Source organism: Rhinoderma darwinii, unplaced genomic scaffold (genome assembly GCF_050947455.1).
Source record: "Rhinoderma darwinii isolate aRhiDar2 unplaced genomic scaffold, aRhiDar2.hap1 Scaffold_56, whole genome shotgun sequence".
Lineage (NCBI taxonomy): Eukaryota > Metazoa > Chordata > Amphibia > Anura > Rhinodermatidae > Rhinoderma > Rhinoderma darwinii.
In genome coordinates, this window is record NW_027464111.1 from 119,673 (window position 1) to 132,500 (window position 12,828).

Genomic DNA, 12,828 nt, shown 5'->3' on the forward strand with positions numbered 1-12,828 from the left:
TACAACCTCATCCTAACCCTATTACTAATCCTAACCCCAAATGCTAAGACCCAAACCCCCTAACCTTATTCCTAACCCATTATGGCTCTGGCTGACGATTTTGCTCCTGGAAAAGCCCTTACCCCCAACTCCCTAACCCTAATTCTATCCCAAACTATAAACGAAAACCCCAAACCCTAACAACCCGGACCTTAACCACTAACCTTTAAACCCTAACCCTATTCCTAACCCCAACACCTTAACCATAAACCTAACCCCAACGATCTAACCCTTACCCCTTAACCCAATTCCTAACCCCCCAACCCTAACCACTAACCCCTAGACTCTAAGTCTATCCCCTAATCCCAAAACCTTAACCTTAATATCTTAACCCATACCCCCTAACAATATTACCCTAACCCTAACCCCAGCCCCATAACACCCTAACCCTTTAACCTTAACCCTATTCCTAAACCCCAAACCAAAAACCCTAAACTCTAGTCCCTATCCCCTAACGCCAACCTTTTTCCTAACGCTCTAAACCAAACTCTATCCCTTACCCTCACCCTATTCTTAACCCGAACACTGACCCCCTTACCCAAGAGCTTTACAGCAAGGGCTCTGTCCAGGCACTTCTTTCTTGAGAAAGACCTTGGCGTCACTGTTCATATATGGAGAGTGACATTAAGGGATTTGTAATGTGAGAAACCCCGGCCAGAGCGTAGGCAACAATCTGGCCAGGGATTCTGCTGCAAGAGGGAGACCCTGATGTCACTGCCCATATATAAACAGTAACGTTAGGGGCTTTAAGATGCCGGGATCCCTAACGAGAGCTTCAGCAATGCCCTGGCAGGGGATTTCACTCCTGGAATAGCCCTAATTCTATTCCCTAACTCTAACCATAGCCCCTAAACCCAAACCCTAACACCACAACGCTAACCCCACAGCCCTAACCACTAACCTCTAAACCCTAAAACTTAACTATCCGCTAACCCTTACCCATTAACCTTGGCACCCTAACACCCTAATTCTAATCCTAACGCGTACCCTAAATCCTAAAACTCTAACATTAACCCTAACCCTATTCCTAACCCACAACACTATCCCCTAACTTTAACCCACACCCTAGCCCCCTAACAACTAACCCTAACCCCCACCCTAACCCTACCCTTAACCCCCAACCCAAACCACTAACCTCTAAACCCTAATCCTAACCCCATAACCCAAGCCCCTTTAAAATAGCACCCCAACCCCCTAACCCTAGCCCCAACCTGTAACTCCCTAACCCCCTATTCCTAAACCCCAACACTAGCCCCTATCCTCTAAACCCTATCCCTTAACCACAACCCAATTCCTAACCCCGTACCCTCCCACTATTCCTAACCCCCTAATCCAATGCCTAACCCCAACCTTAACCCCCAATATCTAAATCCTAAACCCAACCATATTTTTAAACCCCTAAACCCAACACTACCCCCAACCCTTACACTCTCACCCTAAGCCCCTAACCCTATTTCTAACCACTAACCTCCAAACCCTAACACAAACCCTAGCCCCTAACCACCAAACTCTAACCCCTTAACCCTAGCACCCTAAACCCAACACCCTAACCCTCAACCCCCTAATCCTAACCCTTTACCTAAACCCTATTCCTAACTCTACCCCCTAACCTCTAAACCCTAACCCTATCCCCTGACTCTATTCCTAACCCCTAATCCTAACTCCAATACCCTATCCACAACCTACCCCCTAACCACATACCCTCATCCTATTCCTAATTCAAGCCCTATTCCTAACCTCAAAACCCTAACGATAACTCCCTAACCGCCTAACCACAACCCTACACCATCACCTTAACCCTATTCATAACCCCTAGCCTTTACCCCCAACCCAATTACTAACCCCTAACACTCTAACCCCCTCACCTGATTCCTAACCCCAACCCTAACTCTATTCCTAACCCCTCAACCTAACCTCTAAACACTAGCCCCTAACTACATAGCCACAACACTTACCCCAACCCTACCCCCTCAACCTAACCCTATTCTAAACCCCCTAACCCTATTCCTAAGCCATTATGGCTCTGGCCAGGTATTTCACTCCTGGGAAAGCCCTAACCGTAGCCCCTAATTCCCTAACCCACTAACCGTATCCCTAATACTAACCCTAAACTCCTAACTCCAACCCTAACAACACAACCCTAACTGTTCATATATGGTGAGTTACATGAAGGGATTTGTAATGCGAGAACACCCAACCAGAACGTAGGCTACACCCTGGCTGGGGATTCCGCTCCTAGACGGAGCCCCTGAGGTCAATGTCCACATAAAACAAAGTAACATTAGGGGCTTTAAGATGCCGGAATCCCCAACCAGAGAGTCAGCAACTCCCTGGCTGGGTATTTCTCTTCTGGAAAAGCCCTAACCCCTAACCCTAGCCCCTAACCCCAAAACCCTAGCCCCTAACCCTAACACCCCAACGCTAACCTCTAAACCCTAATGCTAACCCCCTAACCCTATCACCCTAATTCTCACTCTTAGCCTAAATTTTAACCCTCTAACCTAACCTTAACCCTAACCTTCTAACCCTATTCCTAACCCCCAAACCTATCTGCTAACTTTAACCCAAACCCTAGCCCCCATAACTCCCTAACTCTAAGAACTAAATCTAAACGAACCCTAACACTCTAACCCTTAATTCTATTCCTACCCCTAACCCACTAACCTCTACTTCAACCCCACCCCCTCATCCTAACCCTATTCCTAAACCCATAATACTAACCCCAACCCCTAACACCCTAACCCTATTTCTAACCAATTATGGCTCTGGTCAGGAATTTTGCTCCCGGAAAAGACCTAACCCACTAACCCTATCCCTAATTCTAACCCAAACTCTAACCCTAAACCCCTGACTACAACTCTAACAACCCATCCCTAACCCCCAAACCTAACCACTAACCTCTAAACCCTAACCCCATTCCTAACCCTCTAACTGTATCCCCTAACTCTAACCCATTAATCCGAACTCCAACCCCCTAACCTTTTAACTCTAACCCCCTAACCCTATAGCCTTAACCCTATTCCTAACCCCCAACCCTAAACTCCAAACCCTATCTCCTAACACCAAACCCATTCCTAAAACCAAACCTACCCCTAACCACTTACCCTCACACTATCCCTAACCCCCTAAACCTAAGACCCCCAACCCCCTAAACCAAAAACCCTAACACTCTAACCCTAATCCCATAATTTAAACCCCTAACCCCTTAACCCTAGCCACCTAACCCCCTAATTCTAACCCTGTCTTTTACCTTAAGACTCTAACCCTATTCTTAACCCTAACCCCAACCCTATCGCCTAACCTCAACCCCTAACTCCATAAGCAAATCACCCACACCCTAACCCCCTAACCAAACTTATCCCCCTAACCCCAACCCCTAACACCTTCACCCCAATACTATCCCCTAATACTAACCCAAACCCTAACCCATAATGTTAACTCCCTAACTTTCTAAACCTAACCTACTAACCCTAACCGCAACCCCCTAACTCCAACCCTACCCCCTAACTTTCTCCCTAAAACCCTACCCCCTAAGCCTAACCATAACACTCTCACTTTAACCATTTTCCTAACTCCTAAACTCTAACACAACCCCTTTCCCCTAATCCCCAAACCCTAACCACTTAACCCTAGCACCCTAACCCTCAAACCCCTAACCCTTTGACCTTAAACATATTCCTAACTCTAACCCCCAACCCTAACCTATAAACCCTATCCCTAACCCCAACCTCCTATCCCAAACCCTACCCCCTAACCATTTACCCTCACCCTATTCCTAACCCCCAATCCTAACCACAAAACCCTAACTCTAACCCCAACCCTTACCCAACCCTAACCCCTCACCTTAACCCTATTCATAACCCTTATCCCTAACCCCATCCCCTATTCCTAAACCTTAACACTCTAACCCCTTCTCATTCCTAACCCCAACCCTAACACTATTCCAAACCCCCCAAAGTTAACCTTTAAACACTAGCCCATAACTCCCTAAACCCAACCCTACCCTTTCACCTAACCCTATTCCTAACCTTCTAATCCTAACCCCAAACGCTAACACCCTAACCCTATTCCTAACCCATTATGGCTCTGGCTGGGGATTTCGCTCCTGTAATAGCCCTAACCCCTTACTCCCTAAACCCTATCCCGAATTCTTCATAACCCTCACACCTAACCGCTAACGCCAACCTGCGTTGCCCCTGACATCTGTCCATATATGGACAGTGATGTCAGGAGCAGAGCTGGAATCCCAGGCAGAGTGCCAGAAGCGGCTCTGCTCCGGCACTCCAGCTCAGGGCAAGCCCCTGACATCACTGTGGCAGCACCTACAGAGGGCACTGTGGCAGCACCTACAGAGGGCACTGTGGCAGCACCTACAGAGGGCACTGTGGCAGCACCTACATAGGGCACTGTGGCAGCACCTACAGAGGGCACTGTGGCAGCACCTAGAGGGAACTGTGGCAGCACCTACAGAGGGCACTGTGGCAGCACCTACTGAGGGCACTGTGGCACTACCTACAGAGGGCACTGTGGCAGCACCTACAGAGGACACTGCGGCAGCACCTAACCCCAACCCCCTACCCTCACCCAATTCCTAACCCTTTTCCAAACTTAACCCCTAACCTCTAAACCCTAACCCCAACTCTACTCCCTCATTCAAAACACTAACACAAACCCCAAACCCTAATCACCAAAACCTAACCCCTTAACCTTATCACCCTAACCCCAACCCCTTAACCCCCTATCCCTTTTACCTTAACCCTTTTCTTAACTCTAACCCCTAACCTCTTAACCATAATCCTATCCCCTGACTATATTCCTAACCCCTAATCCTAGCCCCAACCCCCTATCCACAACCCTACCTCCTAACCACTTACCCTCACCCTATTCCTAATCCCAATCCTGACCCTATTCCTAACCAAAACCCCCAACCCTAACCTCAAAACCCTAACTCTCTAACAGCCTAACCCCAACCCCACCCCCTCAGCTTAACCCTATACAAAACCCCCTACCCTATTCTTAACGTAACACTCTAACTGACACTAACTAACTAACACTCTTCCCTAACACTCGAACCCCTTGACCCCATTTCTAACCCCAACCCTACAACCATAACAATATTCCTAACCCTAATCTCTATACCCTAGCCCCTAACCCCAACTCTTTCCCTAACCCTACCCCCTCACCCTATCCCTAAATCCATAACCCCAACACTAACAACCCAACTCTAACCCCCAACCCTAATCACTAACCTCTAAACCCTAAATCTATTCCTAACTGTATCCCCTTATTCTAACAATAACCCAAACCTTAACCCCCTAACTCCCTAACACCTAAACTCAACCCTACCCCTAACCCCAACACCCTAAACATAACCAGAATACTCTAACCCTTACCCTATTTCTAACCCCGAAACCTAACCTCTAGACTCTAACCCTATCCCCTAATTCCCTAACCCAAACCCCTCAACCCTAACTCCCTAACCCAACCCCCTAAACCTCTAACCCTAACACTGTAACCTTAACCCTATTCCTAACCTGCAACCCTAACCTCTAATCCCTATCCCCTAACGCCAACCATATTCCTAACCCCAACCCCCTCACCCAAGCGCTTTACAGCAAGCGCTCTGGCCAGGTACTCCTGTATTGACAAAGACATTGACATCACTGTTCACATATGGAGAGTGACATGAAGGGATTATTAATGCGAAAATCCCCGGCCAGAAGGCAGGCAACACTCTGGCTCGGGATTACGCTCCTAGAGGAAGCCCCTGAAGTCACTGTCCATACATGTACAGTAACGTTAGGGGCTTTAAGATGCCGGAATCCCCAAATAGAGCGTCAGCAATGCTCTGGCCAGGGATTTCTCTCCTGGAAAAGCTCTATCCCTAACCCCTAAAAGCCTAACCCTAATGCCTAAACCCCTAAAACGCTAACCAAGAACTTTACAGCAAACGCTCAGGTCAAGGACTCCTGTCTTGAGAAAGACCTTGATGTCACTCTTCATATATGGAGTGTGACGGTAAGTGCCTTGTAATGCAAGCCCCTGACATCATTGTCCATATATAAACAGTGATATTGGGGAATTTAAGATGCCGGAATTCTCAGCCAGAGCGTCGGAAATGCTCTGGCTGGGGATTCCGCTTCTGGAAAAGCTGTAACCCTAAACTCAACCACTAACCCTATAACCCCCTAACACTAACCCTCTAACCCATAACCTCTACCCTCTAACCCCTTAAATCTCTAACCACCTAAACCCTCACCCTCTAACCCCCTAACTACAACCCTAAACTCCTAACCCTCTTACTCCCGAGTCCCTAACCTTAACTCCAACCCCTTTAACCCCAACTCCTAAACCCCTAACCCAAACCCTCTAACCCTAACACTAACCAAGTTCTTTACAGAAAGCGCTCTCGCCGGGGACGCCTGTCTTGAGAAAGACCTTGACGTCAATGTTCATATATGGAGAGTGATGTGAGAAGGGCTTTGTAATGCGAGATTCCCCGGCCAGAGCATTGACAAAACTTTGGCCGGGGATTTCGCTTCTAGAGGGAGCACCTGACGTTACTGTACATATATAGCCCCCTAACAACTAACCCTAACCCCCACCCTAACCCTACCCTTAACCCCCAACCCTTACCACTAACCTCTGAACCCCAACACCTAATCCTAACCCGCTAACCAATACACCTTTAAAATAGCACCCTAGCCCCAACCCAACACCCTAACCCTAGCCCCAAACTGTAACTCCCTAACCCTATTCCTAACTCCCAACACTAGCCCGTATCCTATAAACCCTATCGCTTATCCACAACCCCATTCCTAACCCTCTAATCCCAACCCCCTACCCTCAGACTATTCCTAACCGCCTAACCCAATTCCCAACCCCCAACCTTAACCCCTGATCTCTAAATCCTAACCCCAATCCTACCCCCCTCACTAACCCTATTCTTAACCCCCTAATCCCAATACCCTAACACCTAACCCCAACACTCTCACCCTTTCCCCTAACCCTATTTCTAACCACTAACCTCTAAACCCTAACACAAACCACCTATCCCCTAATCTACAAACCCTAACCCCTTAACCCTAGCGCCCCAAACCCAACTCTCAACCCCCTAAACCTAACCCTTTAAACTTAACCCTATTCCTAATTCTACCCTCTAACCTCTAAATCCTAAACCTATGCCCTGACTCTATTCCTAACCCCTAATCCTAACGCCAACCCCCTATTTACTACCCTACCCCCTAACCTTCACCCTATTTCTAACCCAAACCCTAAACCTATTCCTAACCCTAACCTCAAAACCCTAACTCTAACTCCCTAACCGCCTAACTCCAACATTTACCCCAACCCTACACCATCACCTTAACCATATTCATAACCCCTAGCCCGTACCCCTACCCTATTACTAACCCCTAATACTCTAACCCACTCACCCCATTCCTAACTCCAACCCTAACACTATTCCTAACCCCTCAACCTAACCTCTAAACCCTAGCCCCTAACTCCCTGATCACAACACTTACCCCAACCCTACCCCCTCAACCTAACCCTATTCTGAACCCCCTAATCCTAATCCCAACCATTAACACCCTAACCCTATTCCTAAACCATTATGGCTATGACCAAGGATTTCACTCCTGGAAAAGCCCTAACCCCTAATTCCCTAACCCACTGACATTATCCCTAATTCTAACGCAATCTCTAACCCTAAACTCCTAACTCCAACCCTAACAACCCAACCCTAACCACAACCCTAACCACTAACCTCTAAACTTAAACCTAACCTATCCCCTTACTCTAATCCCTATCTCCTAACCCCCTTACATATATGGCCCCCTAACAACTAACCTCAACCCCTACCCTAACCACTAACTTCTAACCCCCTAACCCAAACCCCTTTAAAATAGCAACCTATCCCCAAACCCCTACCATTCTATCCCTAGCCCCAACCTCTAACTCCCTAACCCTATTCCTAACCCCCAACACTAGCCCATATCCTCTAAACCATATCTCTTAACCACAACCCCATTCCTAACCCCCACCCCCTACACTCACACTATTCCTAACCGCCTAATACAATTCCTAACCCCCAACCATAATCCGATATCTAAATCCTAACCCCAACCCTACCCCTATTCCTAACCCCCAACCCTAACCTCAAAACTCTAACTCCCTAAACCTAACCGCCTAACTCCAACCCTTACCCCAACCCTACACCATCACCCTCACCTTAACCCTATTCATAACCCCTAGTTAACCTATTACTAACCCCTAACACTCTAACCCTCTCACCCCATTCCTAACTCCAACCCTAGCACTATTCCTAAACCCTCAACCTAACTTCTAAACCATAGCCCGTAACTCCCTAACCACAACACTTACCACAACATTACCCCATCAACCTAAACCTATTCTGAACTCATTAATCCTAACCCAAACCCCTAACACCCTAACTCCTGGAAAAGCCTTTACCCCTCATTCCCTAATCCACTGACCGTATCACTAATTCTAAACCAATCTCTAACCCTAAACTCCTAACCCCAACCCTACCCTAACCATTAACCTCTAAACTTATTCCATATCCGTATCCCCTTACTATAATCCCTATCCCAACTCCAACCTCATATATGGCCCCTTAACAACTAACCCTAACCCCCAGCCTAACCCTATTCCTACCCTCAACCCCAACCCTAACAACTAACCCCTAATCCTAACCGCCTAACCCAAACCCCTTTAAAATAGCACCCCAACCCCCTACCACTCTAACCCTAGCCCCAACCTCTAACTCCCTAACCCTATTCCTAACCCCCAACACTAGCCCATATCCTCTAAACCCTATCCCTTAACCACAACCCCATTCCTAACCCCCACCCTCTACACTCAAACTATTCCTAACCCAATTCCTAACCCCCAACCTTAACCCTTGATATCTAAATCCTAACCCCAACCCTACCCCCCTAACCCTATTCTTAATCCCCTAACACCAACCCCCTGACACCTAAATCCAACCCTAACACTCTCTCCCTAACACTATTTCTAACCACTAACCTCTAAACCCTAACACAAACCCTATCCCCTAATCCCCAAACAACTTAACCCTAGCACCCTAAACCCAACTCCCTAAACCTAACCCTTTAACCTTAACCCTATTCCTAACTCTACCCCCTAACCTCTAAACCCTAACCCCTGACTCTATTCCTAATCCCTACCCCTAACCCCCTATCCACTACCCTACCCCCTAACCACTAACCTTCACCCTATTCCTAAACCCAACTCTAACCTCAAAACCCTAACTCCCTAACCCTAACCGCCTAACCCCAACACTTACCCCAACCCTACACCATCACCCTTACCTTAACCCAATTAATAACCCCTAGCCCTTACCCCCTACCCTATTACTAACCCCTAATACTCTAACCCCCTCACCCCATTCGTAACCCCAACCCTATTCCTAACCCTCAACCTAACCTCTAAATCCTAGCCCCTAACTCCCTAACCACACTTACCCCAACCCTACCCCATCAACCTAACCGTATTAGAACCCCCGAATCCTAACTCCAACCCCTAACACCTTAACCCTATTCCTAAGCCATTATGGCTCTGGCCAGGGATTTCACTCCTGGAAAAGCCCTAACCGTAACCCCTAATTCCCTAACCCACTAACCGTATCCATAATTCTAACCCTAAACTCCTAACCCCAACCCTAACAACCCAACCCTATCCCCAACCCTAATCCACTCACCCAAGCGCTTTACAGCATGCGCTCTGGCCAGGTACTCCTGTCTTGAGAAAGACCTTGACATCACTGTTCATTGATAGAGAGTTACATGAAGGGATTTGTAATGCGAGAATACCCGGTTAGAGGGTAGGCAACACTCTGGCTAGGGATTCCGCTCCTAGAGGGAGCCCCTGAGGTTACTGTCCACATAAAAAACAAGTAACATTAGGGGCTTTAAGATGCCGGAATGTCCAACCAAAGCATCAGCAACGCCCTGGCCAGAGATTTCGCTTCTGGAAAATCCCTAACTCTAACCCTAGCCCCTAATGCTAACCCCCAAACCCTATCACCCTAATTCTAACTCACCCTAAATCCTAACCCTCTAACCTAACCTTAACCTTCCAACTTTATTCCTAACCCCCAACCCTATCCCCTAACTTTAACCCAAACCCTAGCCCCCCCTAACCCTAAGAACTAAACCTAACCCCCAACACCCCAACCCTAATACTCTAACCGTTAACTCTATTAATACTCCTAATCCACTAACCTCTATACCCTAACCCCTAATCCTAACCCAAACCCCTAAACAATTAAACTCTAACTCCAACCCCTTAACCCTAGCACCCTAACCCTTTAACTCTATTACTAACTCTAACCCCCAAGCCTTACCCGTTACCATGTTGCCTAATTCTATACCTAATCCCAAAACCTTAGCCAAAACCCTACCCACTAATGACTTTCTCTCACCTTATTGATAACCCCAAACCTAATCCTAACCCTCAACCCTAACATCAAAACACTAACTCCCTAACCTAAACGCCTAACCTCAACATTTACCCCCCTCAAAATCATAACACTATTCTTAATCCCAAAATCTAAACTCTAACCCTAGCCCCTCACTACAGCACTTACCTCAACCCTAACCCCTCACCCTATTCCTAAACCCATAATACTAACTCCAACCCCTATTCCTAACCAATTATGGCTCTGGCCGGGAATCTTGCTCTCGGAAAAGCCCTAACCCACTAACCCTACCCCTAGTTCTAACCCAAACTCTAATCCTAAACCCCTAACTACAACCCTAACCCCCATCCCTAACCCCTAAATTTTACTAACCCTATTCCAAACCCCCTAACCGTATCCCCTAACTCTAACCCGTTAATCCAAACTCCAAACTCCAACCCCCTAACCCTTTAGCCTTAACCCTATTCCTAACCTCCAACCCTAACCCCTAAAGCCTATTCCCTAACTCAGACCCTATTCCTAAAACCAAAACTACACCTAACCACTTACCCTCACACTATTCCTAACCCCCTAAACCAAAAACCCTAACACTCTAACCCTAATCCCATAACTCAAACCCCTAACCCCTTAACCCTAGCCACCTAACCCCCTAAGTCTAACCCTATTTTTTACCCTAAGCCTCTAACCCTATTCTTAACCTTAACCCCAACCCTATTGCCTAACCTCAAGCCCTAACTCCTTAAGCGAATCACCCAAACCCTATTCCCCTAACACTAACCCAAATTTATCCCCCTAACCCCAACCCCTAACACCTTCACTCCAACCCTATCCACTAATACTAACCCCCCTAATACAAACCCTAACACATAACGTTAACTCCTTAACTTTCTAACCCTAACCTGCTAACCCTAACCGCAACCCTGTAACCCTACCCCCTAACCTTCGCCCTAAAACCATAACCCCCTAAACCTAAGCCCAACCATAACACTCTCACTTTATTCCTAAACCCTAACCTCTAACACAAACCCTACCCCCTAATCCCCAAACCCTAACCCTAGCACCCTAGCCCTCAACCCCCTAACCCTTTTACCTCAAACGTATTCCTAACTCTAACCCCCAACTCTAATTTATAACCCTACCCCAACCCCCTATCCAAAACCCTACCCCCTAACCACATACCCTCACCCTATTCCTAACTCCCACTCCTAACCTAAAAACCCTAACTCTAACTCCTTAACCCTCACCTTAACCTTTTCATAACCCCTAGCCCTAACCCCCTACCCTATTCCTAAACCCTAACACTCTAACCCCTTCGCCTCATTCCATACCCCAACCCTATTCCAAACCTAATCTCTAAACCCTAGCCCCTAACTCCCTAAATTCAACCCCATCCTTTCACTCTAACCCTATTCCTAACCCTAACCCCAAACGCTAACATCCTAACCCCCTAACCCTATTCCTAACCCATTATGGCTCTGGCTGGGGATTTCGCTCCTGGAGGAGCCCAAACTCCTAACCCGAATTCCATCCTGAATTCTAATCCAAACGCTAACCCTAAACCACTAATCCTAACCCCCAACCACTAGCCTCTAAACCCTAACCCTATTCCTAACCCCCTAAACCTTTGCCCAAACCCTAACATCTAACCCTACCCCTAACCCAACATCTTAACTATAAACCTAACCCTATTCCCTAAGCATAATCCCCTAACCCCAACCCCTTAGCCCTAACATCCTAACCCATACCCCAACGTCCTAACACTCTAATCCTAACCCCAACCTCTAACCCCTACCCTTTAAAAATATTCCTAACCCCGACCCTGAACTCTAAACCCTATCTGCTAACGCCAACCCTTTTACTAACCCCCTAACCCAAACCCTACCCCCTTACTCTATTCTTAACCCCAACCCTAACACCCTCACAAATCGCTTTACAGCAAGGGCTCTGTCCAGGGACTCCTGGGACTGTCTTGAGGAAGACCTTGACATCCCTGTTCATATATGGAGAGTGACATTAAGGGATTTGTAATGCGAGCATCCCCGGCCAGAGCGTAGTTAACACTCTGGCCGGGGATTCCTCTCCAAGAGGGAGCCCCTGATGTCGCAGTCCATATATAAACAGCAACATTAGGGGCTTTAAGATGCCGGAATCCCTAACCAGAGCGTCAGGAAAAGCCCTAATCCTATCCCTTAACTCTAACCATAGCCCCTAACCCTTTAACCCAAACTCTAACACCCCAAACCTAACCACACAAACCTCTAAACCCTAACAACTAACCCTATCCCCTAACCCACTAAACCTTACCACTTAACCCTAGCACCCTA